Below are 27,884 nucleotides of genomic sequence, written 5' to 3'. Positions count from 1 at the left end.
ATCCATTTGCATTTACAGTTCATCCATTTGCATTTTAAATAGATTCATGGCTTTGCATGTAGAATATTCAAAATGTGTTACAAGCCTCACAATTGTGTATATAAAAGGAGCAAGGTGTGCTTTGTCTGTCAACAGTTCCCTAGAAAAGCACAATCAGGATATTCATTAAAATGGTAGGAATCCAGCTTTTCCCCCATTCCTAATCATAACCAGAAGTCATGAGTAGGCTTGTCCTTTGCATTGCTCCAGTCTCCATCCAAACTAATGTCACAGAACATCTGTTGTGCTGCTTGAAGGTTCCTATGTGTGCTGCTAATTTGCTGATGCTTGTTTGTACAAAAGTCTAATTTGTTTATCTCATTAAGACATGTCAGAGTTCCAAACCTGGTGCTTGGAAAGCATGGAGTTCCTGTCTTTGTGAACTGAGGAATAGCAAGTGATACGTCAACTTTATTATGTTAAATTAGATGTGATTCACCTGTCTTTTTATTGTTTTAATTACCGTATATACTCGAGTATAAGCCGACCTGAATATAAGCCGAGGCACCTAATTTTACCACAAAAACGTGGGAAAACATTGACTCAAGTATAACCTAAGAGTGGTAAATTTCAGAAATAAAAATAGATACCAATAAAATTACATTAATTGAGGCATCAGTAGGTTAAATGTTTTTGAATATTTACATAAAGCTCACATTTAAGATAAGACTCTCCGGCTCTGATTAAATCATTATTCTCATCTTCTTCAATGTAAATGTGCTGTATCCTTTTAATAATAATAGAGTAAAATAATACATGTAATAATAATAATAATAATAATAATAATAATAAATAGAGTAAAATCATACATATAATAATAAATAGAGTAAAATAATAAATGTAATAATAATAAGCTTGGAGTGAAATAATAAATGTATTATTATTATTATTATTATTATTATTATTATTATTATTATTATTATTATTATTAGAGTAAAATAAATGTAATAGCAGCAACAATAATAGACAAATAATAAATGTAATAATACCAATAATAATAGAGAAAAATCATAAATGTACCATATATTCTCGAGTATAAGCTGACCCAAATATAAGCCAACCAGGACCCTCACCCGAGTATAAGCTGAGGGGAACTTTTTCAGTCTTAAAAAAGGGCTGAAAAACTAGGCTTATACTCTAGTATATACAGTACTATTGGTAGCCAGAATCCTATTAGGAATCCATATTTTTGTAAGTGGATTTACATTTGTAGGAATCAGAATTAGGCCATTCCATAAAGTCTGTATGCCATAAAGTCAGGTTTTTTTTTTGGGGGGGGGGGGGAGTTACCAATGTGTATTGAGATCAAAACACAAAAAGACTTAGGTGTACTGCTCTTAATGTATATTGGTGCTGTTGGACATCATTTATTTACTATGTAGTGCAAACTGACTTGGGTAGAGCAGCTGAAATTCTAATATGAGCTGTACTCCATAGTATCTCAAAATTCATATGCTTCCTGTCCTATTGCAACACACTCAAAAGGCAGGATGCATGTATATTCCAAAAGACTCAAAATAAAATAATTTCCTGAGTTGCAGTTTGTTCTTTTGGAAACTCAACAATTCTGCCCTGTGCATTTTCTAACTTTATACCTCTTTCATTGTGTGAAGAACAAGCGCATGTATCAGCGCCATATGTAGAATGGTAATGCATGGTCACAACAGCATGAGAAAAGGCAAGTGGAAGGAAATGAAAAATCCCCAGCTTCCTTCTTGCAGCGGCCCCAGAAATTGCTTTCTTCTGAAATTACTTCTTGCTACAGTGATATAGGGTTTGTGGTGCATGTTGGGATATACTATCCATCTTCTGACGCACGTAGTCAGCAGGATGGTGGGGGGAGAGGGAAAACCAGGGAAAATGAAAAGCACACTTCTAACCCACATATCAGTATTTAATCCATAGCCAAGGTCTTCCACCTGCAGAAATCTTCAACTATCACATTTCTACTGTTCTGGCTGATAACGAAGATAATTGTTTCATCCACTTTGTCAAGCTGAAATGAAAAGAGGGCAAAAGCAAAATGATGCTGCCATAAATCACAGAGCTGAGACAGCACAAAGAGGGAGGGGGAGAGGACAAGATAGTGACTTCATTAAGGGTTATGTATTGTGTCATTAAGTTGGCAGGGGTCACCTTTCATGTCACCCCAGCATCCCATGATGCATCGCCAGCTCCCCTTTCCAATAAAATTAAACGTAGATGTAAAACTGATTAGGGTGTGTTTGCTTCAGCCCAAGGCAAGGAAATGGCTCAGGGAATAATTGATACAAGATCACGACTGATTCGTAATGGCAGCCATTTCTCTTCCTGGTCATTTCATTGCTGACCTTGCCCATTAAAATAAGCCCAGCCACCCTGAAAAAAGGCACTCTATTTGCACATACCCCCTTCAACCTTCTTTACCAGGAATTCATTTTCACATCCGACATTGGAATTCAAAATGATGGCCAATGAAATAAGAATGCAGGTATCATGGGACTGGGGGAGAGCTGGGTGTTGGTTATGACAAAGTGCCCAAGAGTTATCCTTCCCGTATCTTCTTGATGTCACTCCCGATACCAGCCTCATGTTTCAATGAAATTGCTGGCATGCAACTTTGTTGCTGGCTTGGAGCCACCTGCTCACCTCCAGCAGAACGCAGGCCAACAGAAGAAAACTTCAGTGTATTCAGCAGGATTCAGCAGAGTCAGGATGAATTTCAAGATGACTCTGATGTTGGGAATTACAGATCAAGGTGAAGAGCAGGGAGTTGTTCCCATGGGAGAAAATGATGATGTTATTTCTGATGAAGGTTTTCAGGTGCAAGAAGCAGAAAGGGAGGGTAGCTCTCCATCTTTGCCGGATAACACTAATGAGATCAGTGGCCTTGACTCTTGAGCTCGATTGGGCTAGTAGACTGGAATTTAGGGGGTTGCAGAGAAGCCTCCAAATAGCAAACAAACGAGAGGTCAGAGGGCAAAGAAATGCCTTCATGTCATGCTTTTAAAAGAGTGCTAAAAGAGAGATCTCTGTCAATGCAATTTCATCGCTTGATCGAGAAGAAGCAAGTCTGCTTTCCTGTACCAAGTTTGCTTTCCTGTATTATCGTATAGTTTGGATATATTCTGATTGCTGGGACTTTTGACTTCTTTGAAAGGGACCTTTTTTTATTCTCTATGTTCCTATGGACTCATTGCTTACAGCCTTGTTTTTGTAACTATCTTTTGGAACTGAACTTTTACCTTTTATGAACTATCTTTTGCCTTTCTTCTAAATAAACTACAAAAGACTACTTCTGTGTCCTGCCTGGTGTCTTTAGCAAGGTGAAGCTAACCTGAGGTGCGACAGTACTGTCAGTAAGGGGAATGAACACTTGTGAGATTTCTTGCCCTGGTTGCCAAAAAACCCCCAAACTTGACTGTACTTGAGAATCACCCTATGGACATGTATAAGTCTAATAATTTGGTCAATCTTATGTTGACTTATCCATGGTAAGGAAAAACAACCATCCCCTAAAGACAAGAGCCAAGTCCATCCCAGGAGAACCTAAAAGAATTACCAACACCTACCTACTCTCTCTATCATGGTGTGGCTTCTGGCCTTTTTGAGTGCTTTTGCAGGTAAATGGCAGTGGTGGCCACGGGCAGCTGGCTCTCTGAGACGGTGCCCCCCCTCCCCCGAAGAATAACATGTTTTGAAGGGCAAATCCATGGGTTCCATCCGGGGCGTGGAAAAGCCACCATTCCACACCCCACATCACCCGCATTACCTTGCCTTACATCCCAGGGGGAAAGTATCACTGCCCACTTTCCCCTATTTATTTCCATCATTTCTATCCCATCCTTCTCACCCGAAGGGACTCAGGGCAGCTTACAAAACTGGCAGAATTTGATGCCAATACACAACAATACAAAGGAATAAAACATAAGCAGTTAAAAACAGATTTAAAACAATACAAAATACTTGAGCCATTCATCCACAGAACCTTGTACATAAACCTTAGTCCAGACCGAAGCCAATGAAACTTATTCTTTGAACGCTTGCTCTCATAACCAGGTCTTCACTTTCTTTCTAAAACTCAAAAGGGATGGAGCCTGCCGTATGTCACTAGGGAGGGAGTTCCACAGCCAAGGAGCCACCACTGAGAAAGCCCTGTCTCTCATCCCCGCCAGCCGCACCTGTGAGGCTGGTGGGACTGAGAGCAGGGCCTCCCCTGAAGATCTTAAATTACGTGGTAGGTCATAGCGGGAGACACGTTTGAACAAGTAAGCTGGGCCGGAACCGTTTAGAGCTTTATAGGCTAAAGCCACCACTTTGAATTGTGCTCGGTAGCTAATCAGCAGCCAGTAGAGCTGACGTAACATAGGAGTAGTGTGCTCCATGTACGCTGCTCCAGTTAACAACCTAGCTGCCTCCCATTGGACTAATTGAAGCTTCCGAACAGAGTGTGTTGCAGTAGTCTAATCAGGATGTAACAAGAGCGTGGACCACCATGGCCAAGTCCAGCTTCTCAAAGTACGGGCACAGCTAGCACACAAGTTTTAGCTGTGCGAAGACTCCCCTAGCCACCGCCGAGACCTGGGGATCCAGGCTCAACGATGGGTCTAGGATCACCCCCAGACTGCGGACCTGCATCTATTGCAGTAGAGGCATGCATTGTTCCCTCTCCCTTTTTGGCACAGAGCCCATATGTTGTGTGAAGGGCTCTGTGCCAAAAATTGAGCAAATCAGCCCGTCTGATGAGGTAGTAAAAGAACAAAAACATTTGTAACTTACTTTATATACCCATTTGAAAAATATGTAAAATCATACATGATGTCCATATTTTTCTGTTTACCAAAATCCACCCAGAACTAGAACAGAAAGACTTGGTAAAGGAAAGAAATGAAAGTCTCTGGAAATTGACTTCAAAGATGTGCCCACCCATAGACAAATTTAGAAAATCACTCTAATTTTTTTTTCTTTACAAAGGTATTCTCTCCAAAAGTAAAATGGCTGCATCAATTTACCAGACATAGGTATCAGAAAAAACATATTTTTTATTAAACTTGAATAGATGGCACATAGGAAGTTCTAGGAACTCCAGTACAAAATCTAAAACAAATACATAATGTCACCACAAAATAAACCATTTATATCCAGAGGTATAGGCAGGAAATGAAGAAATTACCTTGGGATTACTTACTAGATTATTGCAGCAATGATCCAGGGTCATTTATATGCATACTAAAATTAAGAGTTATTCTAAATTTGAACAAGAAAGATCTGCTCAGTGTTGCAGCCCATCTTGCACTATTTTAAGCCCTGGAGGCTCAGTGCCCTTCTGAGAACCTGGGAGATTTAGACATGCAGCTCCTCTGTGCTTAGATAACAAGGTGGCCATAAATGTGTCCTCTCCGAAACTTATCTATAGCCCCTCAAATGAGATTTCGTTCTCATACAAAGAGCGAGCTGGCCTCATAACTCAATTTATTTAGTTCCTGGCTGCCCTTTCTTTCTCACTGCAGTGTCCATCCCATAATAGAGAGTGCACGATAGCATGCTACATATCAAAGCAGGCCTCCCTGGTGCTTTATATATCATTGTGCCAGAATAACCTCTGTAGATTTACGCTCCTTCTGTTTACTACACTTCTTTTTCTGGGGAAGGTTAGAGAATGTGAGTTTAAAAGCAAGCAGGAAGTATAAGGAAAGTCATCTGAATCTTGAAGTTTTTCCGTGCACTTTACTTGAGTCTTTGAAACTTAAGACCATGCTTTTTCTGAGAAAATTATTCTACATAAATATGTCATAATGGCATTGCTCTAGTTTGTAGGCTCAGAAAGAGAGGAGACATAGAATATCAATGATCAGAAAGGTCTTTTGAATTGGAAGATAATAGATAAGCACATATAAAATTGTACATGATTTTTCAAACATATTTAACTCACCTACATGGTGAGTAACACAATGACTGTTGGTCTGTGTATCTGGAGTGATAGTGAATGTATTGTCCATTAATCTGTTCACTAAATTTATTTGTCATTGTATAACAAACACTTGTCTGGTTGACTAAGGTCAAATCTACACCAGTAAAGAACGAAGGACATGCCTTGAATCCAGTACTAGCAGTCCAGATGACATACAAGTACTTGTAGAGGGACTCCACCTTTATTTCCAGTGTAGATTACTATGTTCAATGCAGTTAAACTGCATTATGAAACTGCATTATATCATGAAGCTTGACTTTCCTGAAAACACATTAGCAATGGTTGAAATATTGTGCTAGACGTCTTCCTCATCCATTAAAAGATGGACTCTTATCAATGAGCAATCTAACATTTAAACTAGAAATTCATGGATTTTTGTAACAGTAACTTTTGCAATATGTAATTTTGGAATCTTAGTGTTCATAGACATTGTCCTGGCTGTGATCTATGGGCTGCTAGCTAGACCTATAAAGAACTCATGAAAATAACTGCTTCTGTGCAGACAAATGTAATAGCATGTAATGAATAAACCACTAGTTAGATTTTTAGAGGATTTTTATTTTGATATACAAGGGTTGAATGAAAAGTAATGCCTCCACCTTCGTAACTCCTCAACACATGGTAGTACTGGTATGTGACAGGTTTATGGTGTTTGTGTTGATGTTAGTACTGTGCGTCATTGGGAGAGGAAGTTTAAAGATGTTAAGGTGGGAACATCTGGCTTGCATGACAAACAAAGAGTTGGACGTCCTGTGACAGCAACCACCGGTTTTCACAAGCAAAAGGTTGACAGATTGATTCAGGACGGCCGTAGTATCACTCAGAGAAAAATTTCAAGCATAATCGACATTTCACAAGAATGTGTGGGTCACATTGTTGCTTTGCTTGGCTATCGGAAGATCTGTGCACGATGGGTACTGTGAGACGCTGGTTGCGGAAACAGAGTGTCGACTTCTTCCATGACGGCTTCAGAAAACTTGTTCATTGTTGGCAGAAATGTATCCAATTGTCTGGTAATTATGTGGGAAAATGAATAGTGGTAGTTAAAGGGCACATTCTAAGGATCATTTCTGTGTTTGATTTATTAAAATGTTTCCATCCAAACCCAAGTAGCAAAGGTGGAGGCATTACTTTTCATTCAACCCACGTAGATATGTAAATGGAAAAATTCTCCACATATAGTTGTCAAGTGCATGAAATCTGACATCCATCAAAGGCAGAATGCCTGAAGTAAGAGGAAGGCTTTGGTCTAATGTCTAAATGTTACCGATGAGGGATGACACTGAATATACATGGACTACTAAGAGAAAGCTTTTTCTGTGATGGCCACCCATTGCATCACAAGGGCTGATAGTACTCAAAAGAGACTCGCCAAAGATACCTTTGGTACTACTGGGCAGAAATATAGGCTACCATTCAGCCTTTCTTTTAAAACTGCCAAAGAAGGAGACTCCACAGCACTCTAGGGAGTGCATTCCACTGTCAAACAGCTCTTACCATCAGGAAGTTCTCCCAAATATTTTAAAGAATCTAGCAGGTTTGAATAGGGGAATATAATCTTATAGATAGTCTAGACCTATGCTATATTTATTAACAACATGATACTGTGCAGGCTCACTTGCATTCCTCCTTATCCTCAGATGAGATACTCTTCAATTTATACTAATGAGCTAGATCACATTTCAAACTGTGCTTATACTGGAATAACTGAAGCAATGACTTACAATAATGACCCTGAAAGTCAGAATTATTGAGCATAGTTTTACCCAATTAATAACATTTAAAGAAATGGAACCGATAAAGGAACCCCATGTTGGGCTTTTTAGCATAAGGGTCAGAGAAACAACTTGAGATTCTGAATGTAGATGGCAGGAGAAAGCTAAAGCTTTAGGTGGAGAGAACATGACAATACAATCTTTTTGTTGCCTGCAAAACCAAATTGTGACAGCAAATAACAGATTGGGGTTTTCCTGCCACAAACAATAGAATGAAATATCAAAATAAAATTATATCTCTCAGCAGGCACAGATGGTCACCACATTTGCTTGACATCCCCATTCCCTATATATTTTACAGCCAAACTCAGTCATTTGTGAACAATGTGGTGATAAAAATTAGGAATATTGACTGGAAGCATCTTTGTATAATTTTAATAGGCCCAAGTGACTGTCATTATGGTGAACTCATTTAATTTCAAATACTCCAAGCAGATGCTTAAGAGGTGTAAATGTTGATGGCTTTGATGGGCAACACACATGCGGTTGAATGTGTGCATTGCATAGATCTAAATCAGTGGTTCCCAGACTTATTTGGCCTACCGCTCCCTTTCCAGAAAAAATATTACTCAGCGCCCCTTGGAAATTAATTTTTTAAAATTTAATAGCAATTAAACAGAAAGATATATCTATTAATGTTTCTACCTGTCGCCATTACCGCCCCCCTGGATTGCTGCAGCGCCCACCAGGGGGCGGTAGCGCCCACTTTGGGAATCACTGATTTAAATCCTGCCTTTAGCCTCAGACTCCTTGAAACATTGACTTTATCTACCTGTTTGTCAGACCCCTGGCTGCTGGGCACCAATAACCTTACACGGAGGCCAATCTCTATCTAATATCTTTATTAAGGAAATATATAAAAGCAATAAAAACAAGTGAAGAATATAGTTCAGAAGCAGACCTTTCAAATGAGGTCAAATATAGTCCAAAAATGTATTGTCCAATAATTGATATTAGAGTTCAAAGTTCTCAATCCAATACCGAAACACACACTTTTGCCAAGCAAAAGTGTGGGGAAATGTCAGAGTCTTAGAGTCCAAGGTAGCTTGACAACAAGGCTAGAACAAGGCTGGAATTAACTTGGTTCTTAACAAGGTTCGTGGCTAAAATACAAGGCGACCGGTGAAATCCTGGAACGAGGTCTGTGGTTAAAAGCAAGGCGAGACAAAGACTTGAAAGCTTGATCCGGGAAGCAAGGAACTGGGGTTACGAAGTCCACACACGATCTCACTCCTGAAGCTGATCTGTTGACTCCGCAAAGAATCTCCCGCGTCAAACACCTATATTGGGTCTCGTTTTCCCGCCAACAATCTCTTTCCCTAGAGAACGAGAAGCGAAACCCAACTCTGTCCAGATGCAAGACTCCTTAGAATTTCCCAAGGGAAGCAGGCCTAACCAGCCTATTGTTTGGCTGCGATCCGTAAACTCCTCCGATTTGCTTCTCTGACTCCTCTGTCTCTCAAGTAAGATTCTTTCCTGGGAAACGGAGGCGAGGAATGCCCAAGGTCTGGTTTACTGAAGTCTTGAGGACAAACATCAACATCCGGCAGGTGAAAGGACTCCGGCTCTTGTTGAACAGGCGAAAACCCCATGTTTCATCTTCATCTGCCACGATGAAGGACTACAAGGCCTTCTGCCAGGACTACAAGGCCCATGAGGCATCACAATGTTGACCTACCTTTCAACAACCAAACAGAATGGCAGTCTCATACTACACACAGGTGGAAAACTGGATCTTTGTGTATTCCAATACAAATTCATTTGACCATCACCTTACAGGCTAATACACAGATCAGAACTTATCTGTCCACCAGCTTTCAACATTTTCAAGTGTTCCGACACAGTTATAGATTCAGAACACAAAAAAATCCATATATAGGCTAAGATTCTGCATCATGAGATGGAAGGTGATGTTCTGGCTAAGTGGAGCTATGCAATGTCCCCTTTCTCCCCTCCCACAGGATTCCTGTTAGTTGTGAGTTCTTCCATATGTGCCCATGTAATGAAAAACATGACCAGTTGACATGCATCCAGCTATGTCCTTATAAACAAATGTGAAATGACAAAATCATTGTTTAGGACCTGTGGAGAACCTACAGAAGATATAAGGATATAGTCAGATGTTCTTCCTGTATCCCCAGCTCACTGCCCTTTTCATCTTCAGATCAACCCTAGAATCATAGAATAGTAGAGTTGGAAGAGACCTCATGGGCCATCCAGTCCAACCCCCTGCCAAGAAGCAAGAAATCGCATTCAAAGCACCCCTGACAGATGGCCATCCAGACTCTGCTTAAAAGCCTCCAAAGAAGGAGCCTCCACCACAGTCCAGGGCAGAGAGTTCCACCGCCAAACAGCTCTCTCTCTCAGTGAGGAAGTTCTTCCTGATGTTCAGGTGGAATCTCCTTTCCTGTAGTTTGAAGCCATTGTTCCGTGTCCTAGTGTGCAGAGCAGCAGAAAACAAGCTTGCTTCCTCCTCCCTATGACTTCCCTTCACGTATTTGTACATGACTATCATGTCTCCTCTCAGCCTTGTCTTCTGCAAGCTAAACATGCCCAGTTCTTTAAGCCGCTCCTCATAGGGCTTGTTCTCCAGACCCTTGATCATTTTAGTCGCCCTCTTCTGGACGCTTTCCAGCTTGTCAACATCTCCCTTCAACTGTGGTGCCCAGAATTGTACACAGTATTCCAGGTGTGGTCTGACCAAGGCAGAATAGAGGGGGAGCATGACTTCCCTGGATCTAGATGCTATACCCCTATTGATGCAGGCCAGAATCCCATTGGCTTTTTTAGCAGCTGCATCACATTGTTGGCTCATGTTTAACTTGTTGCCCACAAAGACTCCAAGATCTTTTTCACACGTACTGCTGTCGAGCCATTCATATGACATGCCAAAAGGAATACAGTGAGGTTCATCATGCCTGAAATAGGATTTCAACCCAAGCCTAAATAATTCTAGCTGTATCCTCTTTTTAAAAAATCTAACAGAGAGTGAAATGAGCATATTGTGTTAAGTTCTGATGCCACAAGGATGCTTGGGAATGTCTTCATAGGGGCAAGCTTCACTCTCTTATAATCTTGTGCCTCTCCCGCCCCCTCACCCCATTCCTTCTGTCTGACCTTGGCATTTTCTTTCCTTAGTTTCGCTGTCCTCCTGTGTCCGGCTTTGCCTCTCATTTGTCAATGTTGTTATTGAATTTTCAAATGCCAGGAGTGCACATAAATCAATGGCTTGGTTCTCCCCAGTGGCATATTCCTGCCACATGTGGTCATTCATTTTTTTTAATAAGTCTAACTCTGCTTTCTCCCATTTATAAAAATGCATCTTGTTCAGCCGTTGCCGTCCATCATTTGAGGAGTCTGGCTATTTGTTGTCCTCGAGTGCTTATTCATCAACATTTTCAAAAGCAAAATCACTCTTTGCCTCTTGCTCTTATTGTGCCATCAATCTTGACTGGGGATCAATAAACTGCACTGTTGCAATTTCCCTCCTCTACCCAGCCAACGACAACAACACATTCAGGCTGTCTTTCCTGGAGTAAGTGTTTTTATTTACATTTTTTAACAGATTGTCTAGTGTCATGCAGTGGCGGTGTCATTGGTAAAAGTGCTTTCATTGGTTTCCAGAGTAACAATAAGCATCAGAGCATTGGTCATTTTGTGTAGTAAGCCAAAGAAATGGATACTTACTCTGCACATTCATTTGCTGTGCTTTGACAACTGAGGGTGTGTTGGAAACAAAATAACAGAACAGCCAGATGATGGGATCTATATTGAAGAAAGTGCACTTTTTTCTGTTCTAATCAGATTGGCAGGGATACATTGGCATGAATTGTTCCAGAAACTGCAGCTGGGGTAGGGAGAATTGGCTGCCATATGAATGATGTTTGCAGTACCCTCCATGTAGAAAATGTAAAGTTCAGACTTGATCCTGAATCTAAATATTTAAGTCTATGAATGACAAAAAATTAAAACAAAGGGTTTATCTACATTGGCTGTTTAATCCATGGCTGGTCTGAAGCAGTAATACTCCAGACTGGTCCCAAAAGTGGCCACATACTCTGTGCCTGATCCACAACAGGGTAAAGTCTAGACAGGCCAGTTGTGTTGAAGCTGATGTGACCCCACTGGACTGTCACCTTATTTTCCCTGTTGCTATTTCCATTCAGCCTCAGGCTCTTGGCCATCAGGGGAACCTTGTGCCAATATCAGTGAAGATTCCCACATGACCAGGGAGAAGACGGGAGTGTTTGATACATGAAAAAAGGAAAGGTGTCATCAGCCAGCCATGGTGTCCACATTGTGTTGCACAAATTCTGGGGCAGTCCTTGACTTTCTTTAGCACAGAGCTAAACCAGTATAACCTGGTTTGCCTTGCAAATAGCAACCCAGGAGAGGTAGTGTGGAGCATCAGGATGTCATCATGTTTTTCTCAATGTACTGGCCTATCCTCAGGAGACCCCTAGGTTTTTCTTGGGAAGACCTAGGTAACTGGCTTCCTAAGTTGCCATCCTGTGATAAGTCCCTGGCATTTGGGTCAGAGAATAGGGCATATCAACTAACAGTTGAGTCATCCATTCACTGAATTTCAGTTGCATGCCAAACCTACAATATCCAGTGATAAGCTTAAAGTTGTGCCTTTTTCTGTCCAACCAAATGTTATGTGTATGTTTTCAATGTTGCTGCCTCTGATAGCACCAACGTCTTGCGGCTAGGTCTGCAAATCATAATTTAACTACAAATCTGTGTCTGAGGTGGAGGTGAAAATTTTTTAACAATGGAGGGAAAATATTGCAACTCTAAATAGAAGGGAGAAGTTAGATACATTGGGGAAAACAGAAAAATAAAGGGGGAACCAGTGAAGCTTATCAATACAGACCCCAATTGTTCCAATTCTGTGGTTTGATGCTTAATTGATTAATTTAAGGCAACAAGATTTAGTGTAGCTGTAGATTTCTGTCAGAGGGATAATCATGGCTAAGCTCTTATTTCCAGGCAGGGTTTCAGCTTCAGTTTGAGCAAGCTAAAGCCTTCTCTCTACAGCCAGTTTGAAAGGTTCTTGGAAGAGGTTCCTTTCCAGCCCTCCGCAGTGGGAATACAATGGAAAGGTCAGGCATAGACAAAATCCCTTCCTATAATGTATGTGTTTATTCTCAAATTTAATATATGAATGTATTATTTGTTCTTAAAATGTCATTCAATAGATTGTAAGCTTGGGTTTCCTGGAAGACCTTTGAAGCTTAAAGAGTAATGTAATAAGAGTATGTTAATCCATAAGCTATACAGCCATCCCTCCACAGACACCATCGCTCTCCACCTCCTGCCAAGAATTGGCTCTGAAACAGAGCATTTGCCATGCCAGCAGGCATTTGGAGGAATTCCTCTCTTAACAATAATATGCTTGTTAGATACTTATATGCATGAACGTTGCTTTGCTCCTGTCCACCTTTATATTAGAACCCTAGCCTTCAACATTTTACAGATGAAAACCAGGGCACATGTGGTCAAGCAACATCAGAGTGTGGTCACAATAGCAACAGTTATTAAAGAAGTAGAGAGCACATGCTAGAAGAGGCTGCAGCAGTTTGCTTTGGCCTGACTTTACTGGAGCCATTAAAATTATTGCTGTGGGAGCAGCACCAGCAGCCAAGAGGCCCTTCTCGCTTCCTCCCACAGCCGCCACCATTTATGCTGCTTTTTCTTCATTCCATCTGCCCTGCAACCCATGTGTTTATGTGTGTGTCTGTTGAGAAACACCTAAAGTTTCTTTTTCTACTCATGCCCACTCACCGGGCTATAAAGGGGGAAAGGGGATGAGATAGGTCAGGCACCCAACAATAGTGCAAGGAGAGTGGATTTTTTTATCATGTCAGAAATGACTTGAGAACATATTGAGTGAATTTGCTGTCTACAGAGAAATTGCGCTGGGGACTCCAGTATGTGTTAGCTGGGAGGTGTCTCTCATGTCCACACAAGCTAGAGCTGACAGACGAGAGCTCACCCTGTCTTGCAGATTCGAACTAGCAATCTTCATGTCAGCAACCCAACCTTCAGGTCAGCAGTTCAGCTGGCACAACGGTCACTGCGGCTCTAAGGTGAGTGGTAAAATTGACAGATAAACAATAAAGGCTGTTGGTTGGTAGGTTTTTATTTGCCAGGAAGAAAAGAAAAAGTATAGTCATTCTGGTTTGTGTGCCCTAAAGTATTCAGATTCAGACATGGGATGAAACACTTTTTTGTACTGATTTGAATTTGGGCAAGGGACATGTGTGGCTATCAAATACAATGTCCCTTACCCAAATTCAAATCAGTACAAAAAAGTGTTTCATCCCATGTCTGAATCCAAATACTTTAGGGCACACAAACCAGAATGACTATACTTTTTCTTTTCTTCCTGGCAAAAAATTTAAAAAAAATTCAGTTTTGAGGTAGCACGTCTAGTTTATGAAATACAACCATCCCTGGGGTTCTAGTTTGATGCCCCTGGGATGCCTCAGGCATTGTTCAGACTGCACACAATATAGGTGCCCAAATACAATAGGAGCCTCCAGTGGCCTAGGGGATAAAAGTCTTGTGACTTGAAGGTTGGGTTGCTGACCCAAAGGCTGCCAGGTTCAAATCCCACCCAGGGAGAGCGCGGATGAGCTCCCTCTATCAGCTCCAGCTCCATGCGGGGACATAAGAGAAGCCTCCCACAAGGATGGTAAAACATCAAAACATCCGGGCGTCCCCTGGGCAACGTCCTTGCAGACGGCCAATTCTCTCACTCCAGAAGCAACTCAGGTTGCTCCTGACATGAAAAAAAATCAAATACAATTGGAGTCTGGTTTATTTGGTACTGACAGGGCAAATCCATGGAAGAATACTCTGAATTGTGATTTCAGTAGTTTCAGTAGGTGTGGTTTGCTCCTTCCTTGCTGGTTGTGTTGGGAACCAATTATGGCATTAACAGATACAACAGACAACAGTTCCATGCTCAGTAGAGAGCAGTGGCAGGAATGACTGGACTACAACAAAAACAACTTTTAATACAAAATCTAGGCCTACCACTTAGCCATTATTAGTTTTCTTCTCCCAGATAATTGTTCTGCATTTTTACTTTATTTTTTTTAACTTGATGAAGTCATTGGGAAAAAGAGATTTCATGATTTATTTCTGATTGGCCAATAGAGACATCACCCTTTTGTGGATTTTGGATTTCATAATAACAGCACAGGAGACCTTTTGTCCAGTTAAGCTACATTGGTTGGGACAGAAAATGGCAAATACCTATGTAGATATATTTTGGGACATTTGTTGTCTCCGGCTTCATTTGCTTGTTTAAATAAATCTTGCACAATTCCGGTGACTGAAATTCATAGCCCTTGCTTACAACTCATGAAGTGCCGATGTCAGAAAATATCTGCTTTGTAAATCAAGATCTGTGTGAGTTTGGAAACAAAGCATGTCTGGGGAACACGATCTGCTGTCCTAGATGAAAAAGTTTAAAGGCTCCTAACAATAAGAGCAACTTCAAGGCTATATTATAAAAATGTGGTTGCATGTAAAACCTAAAAGGTAATGTTAATCAGAAATGCCAAGCAGCAATGAAGGGCCATAGGAGAGTTGAGGAATCAAGAAATATCTCTAACTGTGAGCCTTGGATCAGAAGCCATAAAGGTCACTGCAAGAACATGGCAAGACCCTTCTCCTCAGCATTTGTAATGGTATTAGCAATGACTGCTTCTTACTCAATCACACTCCCAAAGGATTTTCAATAAACTTTTTATGTGCCATAACTGTTACATTAAATAAAGCTGAAAGTATTGAGTAAACTGACGGTAAATCACTCTCGATGCCTTGGAATTACATTAAGTGTGAGAATTATAGATCTTTCATTGCTTGCAGAAACAGAGATGAGAGAGCCAAACATTTTTATGCTGACAGTATGGCTGAATTTTTTATATATTTATTTTTAAATATGTGCAACAGGTTTCCCTTCAGTAAATGGCTTGTTCGGAGCTGTAGAGGAGATGGCAACTGAGCAGCTTCATGTATACTTTGGGCCTAAATGTTTCCTTTCCTACAGGTGTGAAAATGTTTGTGGCTTCAAGGGATAATCAAGTGCCTAAATTATCAATAATTCAACTCTATATCTGAGTCTGAGCTCCTGAAAACGCTTTCCTCCCACCTTATATATAGTGTAACTGCATGACTCCTGCTGATAAACATTTAAGTGCCATAACTTTTACATTAAATAAAGCTGAAAGTATTGAGTAAACTGACGGTAAATCACTCTACAACTACTTTGTTACAAATGCATAACTACTGTATATACTCGAGTATAAGCCTTGTTTTTCAGCCCTTTTTTAGGATTGAAAAAAACCCTCCTCGGCTTATACTCGGTGAGGGTCCTGGTGGGCTTATATTCAGGTTGGCTTATACTCAAGTATATATGGTATATTTATTATTTTTCTCTATTATTATTGGTATTGTTACATTTATTAGTTTACTCTATTTATTATTATAATTACATTTATTATTTTACTCTATTATTGTTACTTTTACATTTATTTTACTCTATTTTTATTATTATTATTACATTTATTATTTTCTTCTATTTATTATTACATTTATTATTTTACAGGCATTTATTATTATTATTACATTTATTATTTCACTATTATTATTAAAAAGATACATAAGCACATTTATATTGAAGAAGATGAAAATAATGATTTAATCAGAGTTGAACAGTCATATCTTAAATTACTGTTTGATGTAAAGATTCAAAAACATTTAAACTACTGATGCCTCAATTAATGTAATTTTATTGGTATCTCGGCTTATACAGGAGTCAATGTTTTCCCAGTTTTTTGTGGTGAAATTAGGTGCCTTGGCTTATATTCGGGTCGGCTTATACTCGAGTATATACGGGTAAGTGTACTATTAACAAACATGACTATCGGCCACATAACCTGTGGCCAGTCCAGAGCAGGAATGTCCTGGAGGTGGTCACATACTCTGCCCCCAATCTGTGGTCCAGACAGTCCAGTTGGGCCAAGACCAGTTTGGCTCTGCTGGGCGTCACCTTACTGTTCTTGTTGCCATCACCACTGTGAAACAGCTGCAGAGTTCCAGTATCACTAAACTTCCCTGGTCATACAGGTCGATATTGGGCACAGGGCACCCATGATGGCCAGGAGCTTTACTGGAGATTTATGGTCATCTGCATTGGCAGGAACCATGACACAGTCCTTATCCTCTACATTGATGAGTGCAGGTAAAGAGGATGGTGGCTGCACCCTGTGTGAAAAACAGGCGAGTTCCCATCAGATCTGGTTGTATTATCCACACAGCACCCAAACTGTCTAGCTGCTCCAGTGTTTGGGGCAAACTCTGGAGACTTCTCCAACTTTCCTTAGCACAGAGCTAAACAAATTCCTGAAACAAAACCACAGAGCCACCAAGAGGGCTCTGTAATTTCAACACCAAGAATCTGCTCTCTTCCAGTCTTTTTATGGGAGATTATGATGATAGTGATTATTATTATTATTGATATTATTATTATTTTATTATGACACAGCAAACAAGATAGATATCCTGGATTTCGTATCACAAAATCACAAGTTGAACACTTCCCAAGTGTCTAGGACTGTGTGATGTATTTTTGGATGATGCGTGCAGATCCCAGTAGGGTGGCCTTTTGCAGTTGGCAGATCGTGATTTTGTCAATGTCTATTTTTTCCAAATGCCAGCTGAGATCTTTTGGCACGGCATCCAATGCACCGATCACCACTGGGACCACCTGCACTGGTTTCTGCCAGACTCTTTGAAGTTCAATCTTGAGGTCCTGATAGCGGCTGAGTTTTTCCTGTTGTTTTTCGTCAATGCGACTGTCACCTGGGATGGCAACATCAATGATCCAAACCTTTTTCTTTTCCACAACTGTGATGTCTGGTGTGTTGTGTTCCAGAACTTTGTCAGTCTGGATTCAGAAGTCCCACAGTATCTTTGAGTGCTCATTTTCCAATACTTTTGCAGGTTTGTGATACCCACCAGTTCTTTGCTGCTGGCAAGTGGTACTTGAGGCATAAGTTCTAATGAATCATTTGGGCCACATAGTTGTGCCTCTGTTTGTAGTCTGTCTGTGCAATTTTCTTACAGCAGCTGAGGATATGATCAATGGTTTCGTGGGTTTCCTTGTAGAGTCTGCATTTTGGGTCTTCAGCTGATTTTTCGATCTTGGCCTTAATTGCATTTGTTCTGATGGCTTGCTCCTGGGCTGCAAGGATCAGGCCTTCTGTCTCCTTCTTCAGGGTCCCATTCGTGAACCAGAGCCAGGTCTTCTCCTTATCAGCTTTTCCTTCAATTTTGTCAAGGAACTTTCCATGCAATTATTATTTTGGCAGTCTGTACAGGCAGTCTGTAAAGGGTCTTAGGAACAAGATTGCCCTCTGATGCAGTTCAGTTGCTCACCCTCCATTTTCAATGGCACCAGATAACAAATTTATTTATTTATTTATTTATTTACTTACAGTATTTATATTCTGCCCTTCTCACCCCGAAGGGGACTCAGGGCAGATCACATTGTACACATATAAGGCAAACATTCAATGTCATATAACATAGAACAGAGACAGAGACAGATACAGAGGCCATTTAAACCTTCTCCAGCTTCCAGCCTTCTGAGGGTATGCTTGATTCCAGCCACAGGGGGAGCAGCTGCTTCATCATCCACTGCGACAGCAACTTCCTCATTCCAACGGTGTCTGGGTAATTTTTATGGTGTCGTAAATTAGCCTCCCCACATATAAGTGGTACCTAAATTTCCTACTTGATAGATGCAGCTATCTTTTGGGTTGCTTAGGTCAACAACGAGCAGGGGCTATTTTTTTAAAAAATTAATTGTCGGGTGCTCACTCCGACATGGGCTGACCTCAAACTCATGACCTCTTCGTCAGAGTGATTTATTGCAGCCTGCGCCACAGCCTGCCACTAGCTGCTCCAGTGTTTGGGGCAAACTCTGGAGTGTTCTCCAACTTTCCTTATCACAGAGCTAAATAATAATAACAATAATAATAATAATAATAATAATAATTTTATTTTTGTACCCCGCCACCATCTCCCCAGAGGGACTCGGGGCGGCTCACAGTTCCTGAAATAAAACCCAGTAGTCACCAAGAGGGCTCTGTAATTTCAACACCAAGAATCTGCTCTCTTCCAGTGGGAGATTATGATGATGGTGATTATGATGATGATTATTATTATTATTGATATTATTATTATTATTATTATTATTATTATTATTATTATTATTATTATTATTATTTTGGCAGTCTGTATAGGCAGTCTGTAAAGGGTCTTAGGAACAAGATTGCCCTCTGATGCAATTCAGTTGCTCACCCTCCATTTTAAATGGCACCAGATAAGAAACTCCTTCATTAGAGACTTGTCTTAACTTAGAAAGGTCAGTGAGATTCGTAGATGGTATAATTGTTTGACAGCCCCCATGTACATGCTGCAAGCAGTCCACATGATCTATGGGGGCAAACTCTTTTTTTCTTCATTTTTTTCTTTCAATTTTGTGCTTTCCCCACCTGGATTCCTTTTTTCCCTAATTTTTTAAAGAATTGCCTAAAGATCAGCCCTGGGGTAAATGAAGTGTCATCTTGTTCCTGTGCAAAGCTATTTTCATCATGGAAAAAAGGAAAGTTGCCTGAAGCAGATCTACAACTGTTCTTAATTCTGAGAAAGCAACTAAGAAAAGCAAGGCAAAGAGCTTCTTGGCACAAACGACTCTTGCTAACTGAGTAAAAGCTGACAAGATTTCCCGTGGGGTCATGTTAGTGGTCCCTTAAAAGCAGCTATTGCTGTTTACACTTTGGCTGTCATGCATCTTATTGTGCGTTTCAAAATGTACGCTGTCAATCAGCTGTTTTTAAAACCCCAAGCAATTTTTTCCCCGTCTTTCTTGGAATTACACCACAGACGTTAACAGTTTTCTTCTAAGATTGCACATGCCTTTTTGGTTTTGAGTTTGTTAGCCCACATTCAGCAGAGTGGGATAATACAAGGAGAAGCTGGTGAGAGTGATTTCTCTCTAGAAATGTTTTTGTTTATTCTTCCTCTAGTTTGGATTGTTTTTCTTCTCAGGAAATAATTGCATTGAGCTCTGATCTTGCCAGATATCTTTTTGTTGAAAACTTAGCAAATGCGCCTAGAGGTTAATAAGCCTCTGTGTTAAAGAAATGTGGGCATTACTTCGTGGATCAAGAGGTCTTCTAGCAAGACTGTGAATCATATGGCATCTAGAGTTGTTTTTCCAAACCACAATCCTTCCAAACTCCTCCATTCATTCTTTTTATGACTCAAAAGGATAAACTTCCAGTTCTGAAGGCCTCTAGGTAGAGCTATTTGTCTTTTAAACAGATAACAGGGCACTCTTATGGACTTCTGTCTTTGGGCATCCTATATTGTGTGCAGTCTGAAAAATGCCTGAGGCATCCCAGGGGCATCAAACTAGAACCCGAGGAATGGTTGTATTTCATAAATCAGACGTGCTACCTCAAAACTGAATAGTTCAAAACTGAACTGTTTTAGCATGAAAAGTTGAACTATAAAAGTGTGTTTTCATGTATGTTAATAAAATAAAGTTTTCTTTTGTTGTCCTGTAACCTATGAGTCCCTAGAGAATTGCCTCAATGTTTCTATCTAATTCACAGCAAGCAACCATGTTTACTCTGTGTGCAGCATTTTTGTGCATAGCTGCACATTGCACATGGATGTGCATTCTTGTGTGTATCTGCACACTGCACATAATACATTTGCACAGATACACATTCACTCAGGTAGGTAAAGGGTAAAGGTTTCCCCTGACTTTAAGTCCAGTCGTGCCCGACTCTGGGGGTTGGTGCTCACCTCCATTTCTAAGCCGAAGAGCTGGCGTTCTCCGTAGACACTCCAAGGTCATGTGGCCGGCATAACTGCATGGAGTGCCGTTACCTTCCCACCGGAGCGGTACCTATTGATTTACTCACATTTGCATATTTTCAAACTGCAAGGTTGGCAGAAGCTTGAGTAAACAGCGGGCACTCGCTCCCCAGATGTAAACCTGCAACCTTTCGGTCTGCAAGTTCAACAGTGTGTTAAAGCTCAGCACTTTAACACGCTGCTCCACCGGGGGCTCCTCAAATGTACATTCACTCAAATGTACATTTTATTGTTTAGTATTATGAATCATTAATAAGACATGTATTCTGCATTTCCTACATAACTCTGGGGAAAAGCCAATGCTCTGTCTCCACAGTGCAGAACTCTGGCTCTTAAATTAATTATTAAATATGAAGAAGTTATGCAAAATTGGGTTGATAGCAAGGTTAAAAGATGGTGTGTAAGCTCTTTGCCTGACCTGATCATGACACGCCAATTGCATACACAGATTTCAAAATGGTTCTGATTGTCCAGGCAAATTATTTGCCTTCCACTTCAAGGACAATTTTCTGATCAGCTCCTACTCTCTGGCGCTTTAAGCGAGTAGAGAAGATGAGAGAGGGAGGGAGAGAGAGCATGAGAAACACTTAGATTTTAATGGCATCTCATTTTTGTAAAGTACCCCCGTGGCCCCTCTGGGTCCACGGAATTAAAGACTGTCCTTCAGAGAAGGAACACGGAGCCATCCAGTTTGCAGACACCTGTCATAATTAAACTAATAGCTCTGAAAATGGGCCTTGATATTAAATCTATCTTCCACAGAGGAGCTGGGCTGATTAAAACCACTGTTTGACAGTTAATGATGAACCTCTCCCTCGCAGAGCTCCGTAACTGGAATAGACCAGTTCATCCCTCTTCCTTTCACCGTCCCCTTCCTGCCCCCCTCCCTCCCTCCCTCTCTCTCCTATTGACTAAGGAAATGAGTTCTTCCTTGATCCTGGGCTTCAGGGGTGAGGAAACAAGAAGCTTTACAGGTTTAAAAGCACCAATGCTTGAAGAATTTGATCCTTCTGAGTCCTGAGATGACCTGACCTAACACTTCCCACAGTAACATGAGAATTGGAATGAAGTTCTTCACCCCATGTACTGCTTCCTGAACTTTCAGGCACAGTTCTTAGTTCATAGAGGACTATTGCATATGGAGCCCCAGGTAGCCTAGTGGGTTAAAGCCTTGTGACTTGAAGGTTGGTTTGCTGACCTGAAGGCTGCCAGGTTCGAATCCAACCCGGGGAGAGCCCGGATGAGCTCCCTCTATCAGCTCCAGCTCCATGCGGGGACATGAGAGAAGCCTCCCGCAAGGATGGTAAAAACATCAAAACATCTGGGTGTCCCCTGGGCAGTGTCCTTGCAGACGACAAATTCTCTCACACCAGAAGTGATTTGCGGTTTCTCAAGTTGCTCCTGACACGAAAAAAATATTATTGCATATAGATCAGGATGTACATCAGTGATTCCCAAAGTGGGCGCTACTGCCCCCTGGTGGGCGCTGCAGCAATTAGGAGACGGGGAGGGGCCAGGGGAGGGGCGGGGCCTCTTCCCAAGTGCCGGAGACAGGGCTGAGTCCCTGAGGTGCCTGTTAGGATGGAGCTAGAGGAGTGGGTGTGGCTTCTTTCCAAGAGCCTGAGACAAGGCTGAGAATCTATCTATACCTCTCCTGAGGTGCCTGTTAGGACACAGAGGGCAGAGCTAGGGAAGGGAGTGGAGCCTCCTTCCAAGAGCCCGAGACAGGGCTGAGCCTCTATACCTCTCCTGAGAGGCCTTTTAGGACTAAGGGGTGGGGTGGGGCCTCTTCCCAAGAGCGTGAGACAGGGCTGAGCCTCTGTATACCTCCCCTGAGGCGCTTGTTAAAACACGGGGGCGGGATATAGAGGTTCAGCCCCATCAGGCACTTGGGAAGAGGCCCCCACCCTCTAGCTCCACCCCCTGTGTCCTGGGATAGAAGCTCAGCCCTGCCTCAGAGCTTGTAACTCCACCTGTTGTCGACCGCGTTTTAGGGGATCGGGCCCTTAAGGAGAGACCCGACCCGGTCCAGAGGGAACGGACCTTGGCGAAGCCAAAAGGAGAATATAAGCCGCAATACAACCTGAAGCCTGAAATGAAGAAGGTTCGCCAAAGTTGAAGGAAAATCCGCCAAGGAGTCTTTATTGAGCAATTCAGCTGAAAAGGACGCTAATAGCGATCATTCAATCTACTAGCGTAACATATGTTTCAAATAAAGCCATATTTATACAATGTTTCGGTCTGACAGCCCTTTGAATTTCCCGCCCCGCTTCCCCGCCCATCCGATCGCGGATAGGCTGGGAGGTTGAACGAGGCGGGCTTTCGTTTCCCGCCTTGCCTTGCTGGCCCAATGGGGAGCCGCTTTTTTGTCCCCACTCGGGCCAATCAGAGAGGAGGAGGCGGGAGCTATTAAAACAATGAAGTGACCGGACAGGAAATATCAGATTAATCCTGGCCCGGCCAATTTCTAAAGGAATTAATGGCACCCATCAAGGATGTCCGGGGTCCTGTCACGTTCACAGATTTTAGATATGTCTTTGGGGTGTCAGACGGGAAGTAAAGAAGGGTGGTGATGAGCCGTCATTGACGGGCTCCACAGGGGTGCCTTCCTGAGGCGTCCTGGCCTGGGATATGACAATGTTTGCCTTGGGGGCGAATCACCTTTAGGAATTTGGTGACTCAAGCCCTATATTGTCCATGCGATCGGAATGAGATTGGATTAAACTGTGGCAGATTATCCTTTTGTTTTTGGGAAGGGAGGTCTGGGTCATAGGGCTAGAGTTCACGTTGGGGTCATAATATTTCCCATTTGATTTCATGATTTGACAATTATATGGGATAGAATGAAAATTAAAATAAAGTTGGAACATAAACCCTGCTGGGAAAAATACATATTTTCCGGGGATCCCAAAGAGTATAAATACATATAGGCAGATAGGTAGATTTCAAGGAGGAAAGGGAGAATCCATAGAAGGGGGGGTTACATTGCACAAAGGGGAACCATGGATGATATAAACAATTGAAAACATTTGATAAGAATGAGGTTTACAACATCTGGGGAACCCAATATGGAAAGTCATAGGAGTGGAGTTCAAGCAGCATGATTTCATACAACAGTGGGTCATGAGGGTGCCCAGGTACATAGAATATGCAAATTCATGGATACATGAGGAAGAAGAGTTCATCTGTGATGGGAGGAATTCGTAGAGATGGCATGGGGAAGAGGCACATGTGGGTTGCAGTCTTTGGAAGTATAGGATTTCATAAGTCCAGGGGTAGGTCTGGGGAAGAGTGTTCTTCTCCTTCATAAAATTATGAAAGTATGAATGAAACGTGGGGGGCACCCGTCCGGGCACCCCCTGGCAGCTGTAGAGAGGGTAAGGGTTCTTGGAGAACTATGTTTCCCCAGCGAGAGAGCGATCCCCCCATCCCCAGTTCACAGAAAGGGGCTAGGGATCTCTTAAAACCATTCCGCGAGTCGCGGGGAGAGGAAAGTCCGGGATAAGGCTGGAAGGAAGCGGTCGGTCCCGTTTGACAATCAGCTGTTGAGGTGCCGAAAACTGGACCGATTCCGGTTCCGCTGGTTGTCTTCGAGTCAGGAGCCTTAGAAAGGGTTAGGACTAAAAAAGGAGCGTTCTAGGAGTAATTTTGATAGAGATATGAGCCGATTTGTATCGTCCGCCATATTAATCTATGGCGGAGAAACCTCAGCCGGAGTTAAAGGGATGAGAGAGAGAGAGAAATTGCATGCAAAGGAAGGAGTCAGAGAAAGATACAAAATAACCAGATAGAGAGTGTTATTGTTAAAATAAATGCTACTTTTATTGGGGGATTTGTTACATAGTTCAGGGAAGGGGAAAGTGAAGAAAAAAGATCTTTTAATAATAGTCTGCTGCGGTCCCGTTCCGTTCCTTTGGTGAGCGATCCACGGAACTCTCCGCTGCGTTTTCAAATCAATTTGAAAGCCGGGGTGACGGTCATCACACCCATCCCAGTCCTGAACGCCCATTTGTGGCTCTGCCCACCTCCCTCTCCCCCTCCCAGTCCTGCATCTTGGACTAGGGGAGAGGCTCAGCCCCGCCCTCTTGAGCAGGAGCCATGCCCACCCCTCTAAGCCACACACCCCTTTCCAGGGGGAGCTGAATAATACTTTTTCTGGAAAAGGGGTGGTAGGCCAAATAAGTTTAGGAACCACTGATGTACATTAATGACCATTTAATAGTGCCTGATTACACTCTTTCTTTATAGAATCATAGTTGAAAGAGACCACATGGGTCATTCAGTCCAACCCCCTGCCATGGAGGAAAAACATAATCCTTGTATTCTAAGTTGCATTGTTTAGGTCAATGCCAAATAATTCAGGCAGAAATTAGGAGAAATGTTTGAGAAGTATCTCAAGTTACAAAGCATCCATTCAGGAGAAAGACTCTGAATGATAAAACATAGGAAGCCCCTTCCAGTATTCAGCTGAGCATGAGCCCTTGTATAGCACAGCGTCTGCAATGCATTAGATGTCCATCGGCTTTCTTACCCAGCAAGAATACCATCCAATGCCACAGCAGTAATTACCAGGAGATTAGGCAGCATTAAGCACTCCTTAATTTGACACAGTGCAATGATCTCTACTTCAGCCTTTCTGCCTGAATAGCTTCCCATAAATAGTTTGCAAGGCCACCAATATAACCAGAGGCTGCTGTGTTTGCACAGCTGAGGATCTCCTGGATTTCAAATATCGAAGTCACTAGGTGTGAGTTTTAAACCAGAGTCCAATGGGGCAGAAAGTGATATCCGAATACAATTACAGGACTTGATTTTTCTGTCCATATGCCATGGGTCTGATACATTAAATGGGGGAATTTTTAGGGTTGTTGTTAATATCCACAAAGTGAAAATAATCATGTGTATCATTAGTACATTATTGTAGATAATGTAATAGGGAATTGCATTTATATTTAATTAAAAAATAAAGAAATTAAGAAAATGAATACTACACGGAAGTGGGTGTACGCTTATGATAGTTTGGATATATTGTGTCATCCTGTTCTCAAATATAATGACATATGTCAGACCAATATCATTGAAGCACATTGTGGAATTCACTACCAATCATCCCACAAAATGATATGCTCCCCTCAAACCCATGTTTTATCAGTTACAAAACCCAAACTTGGTCATGTCTGGTTGTTGGAGAGCAGAAAGGCCACCAGATAAGTGGGGACATTAGAGAAGCCTCCTAGTAGGATGGTAACAAATCCGGGCATCCCCTGGACAATGTCTTTGTAGACAGCCAATTTTCTCACGCCAGAAGCAACTTGCAATATGCTCTCAATTTGCCTCTGACACAATTAAAAACCAAGATAAGTACCCACTCATTTCCTATCAATGGGGTGCAGAATTATGGCATCATCTTCAGGATTTAATGGAGGAGACCCCAGGATAATTTTCTGTAAGGAGAAGGTGTTTTAAGAACTTAAGTAGAACTTTGCTCAGTCAAACCAAAGCCTATCTAGCTGAACACTCTGCCACTCAAAGCACCTAAAGAGATGCTCACAGTCAGGGTTTAACCTGGTCCCATTAATTTTCCCCAGCAGCTTATATTCAGAGGCCTATCAATACTGATCCTGGAGGTATACTTTAGCTGTTCCGACTGATAAAGTTTGGGTTGTCATCCTTTTAAAGTTGTACAAATCCTTTTAACCCCATATAAGCTAAAGATGACTTCGATCTCCCACAGAAACAAGCTTCATACATTCATGATTCAATGTCTTCTACCCATAAGTTTAATCAGACAGCCCTGAATTCTGGTCTCTTAGAACAGTGGTTCTCCTGTGGGTCCCCAGATGTTTTGGCCTTCAACTCCCAGAAATCCTAGCAGCTGGTAAATTGGCTGGGATTTCTGGGAGTTGTAGGCCAAAATACCAGGGATGCACAGGTTGAGAACCACTGTCTTTGAAGAACTAGTGCATCTCCTCTGTAGAATTGACACCACTGCCATGGCTTAATGCCATGGGATCCTGGGGTGGGGGTATTTTGTTGAGGTTCTAGCACTGTTTTACAGAGAAGATAGAAGACCTTGTAAAACTACAGCTCCATTTATTCCATAGCTTTGAACCCTGGAAGTTAAAGTGGTGACAAACTTAATGCCATGGGATCCTGGGGTGGGGGTATTTTGTTGAGGTTCTAGCACTGTTTTACAGAGAAGATAGAAGACCTTGTAAAACTACAGCTCCATTTATTCCATAGCTTTGAACCCTGGAAGTTAAAGTGGTGACAAACTACTGTCATTCTATTGTGTAGATCAGCGGTCCCCAAACTAAGGCCCGGGGGCCGGATGCAGCCCTCCGAGGTCATTTACCTGGCCCCCGCCCTCAGTTTTATGATATAATATATTGTATATACATATAATATTGATAATAATATTATAATGTAATACAATATAACACTAATAATAATACCATATAATAATATTAATTATATATTCTATATTACATATAATATTACTAATAATATTACAGTATAGTGGTATAGTTCAATATAGTAATATATAATGCTAATATTGTGCTATGCTAATAATATAATATATTGTATGTACATATAATTTGTAAGCCACTCTGAGTCCCCTTTGGGGTGAGAAGGGTGTGATACAAATGTAGTAAATAAATGCAGTAAATAAATAATAAATAAATTTTAGACTTAGGCTCACTCAAAGTCTGAAATGACTTGAAAGCACACAACAACAACAACAACAACAACAACAACAACCCTAATTAACTTGACTATCTCATTGGCCAGAAGCAGGACCATACTTCCCATTGAAATCCCGATAAATGTATGTTGGTTAAAATTGTTTTTATTTTTAAATATTGTATTGTTCTTTCATTGTTCTTGTTGTTGTTGTTGTTTTTGCACTACAAATAAGACATATGCAGTGTGCATCAGAATTTGTTTGTATTTTTTTTCAAATGATAATCCGGCCCCTCAACAGTCTGAAGGATTGTGGACCGGCCCTTGGCTTAAAAAGTTTGAGGACCCCTGGTGTAGATGGACCCTGAGTTGAAGTCCAACAATATCATGCAGTCCATATGATTCCTTCTCATGTAGCAGGCTTTATCACATTGCTGTTTCTGTTTCACTTTCAAGATGTAAAATGT

The 27,884-nt window shown here is 41.5% G+C and overlaps 1 long non-coding RNA gene across 1 annotated transcript in view; it reads left to right on the top strand.

Moving 5' to 3' along the window:
- The window catches only part of LOC103281113 (uncharacterized), a 57,315-nt gene that overhangs the window by 17,410 nt on the left and 12,021 nt on the right, over positions 1-27,884 (top strand). The window lies entirely within an intron of this gene.

This window comes from Anolis carolinensis, unplaced genomic scaffold, assembly GCF_035594765.1.
Source record: "Anolis carolinensis isolate JA03-04 unplaced genomic scaffold, rAnoCar3.1.pri scaffold_8, whole genome shotgun sequence".
Taxonomy (NCBI): Eukaryota; Metazoa; Chordata; class Lepidosauria; order Squamata; family Dactyloidae; genus Anolis; species Anolis carolinensis.
Note: the sequence above shows the minus strand (reverse complement) of the source record. Positions and strands in the feature narration are given on the sequence as shown.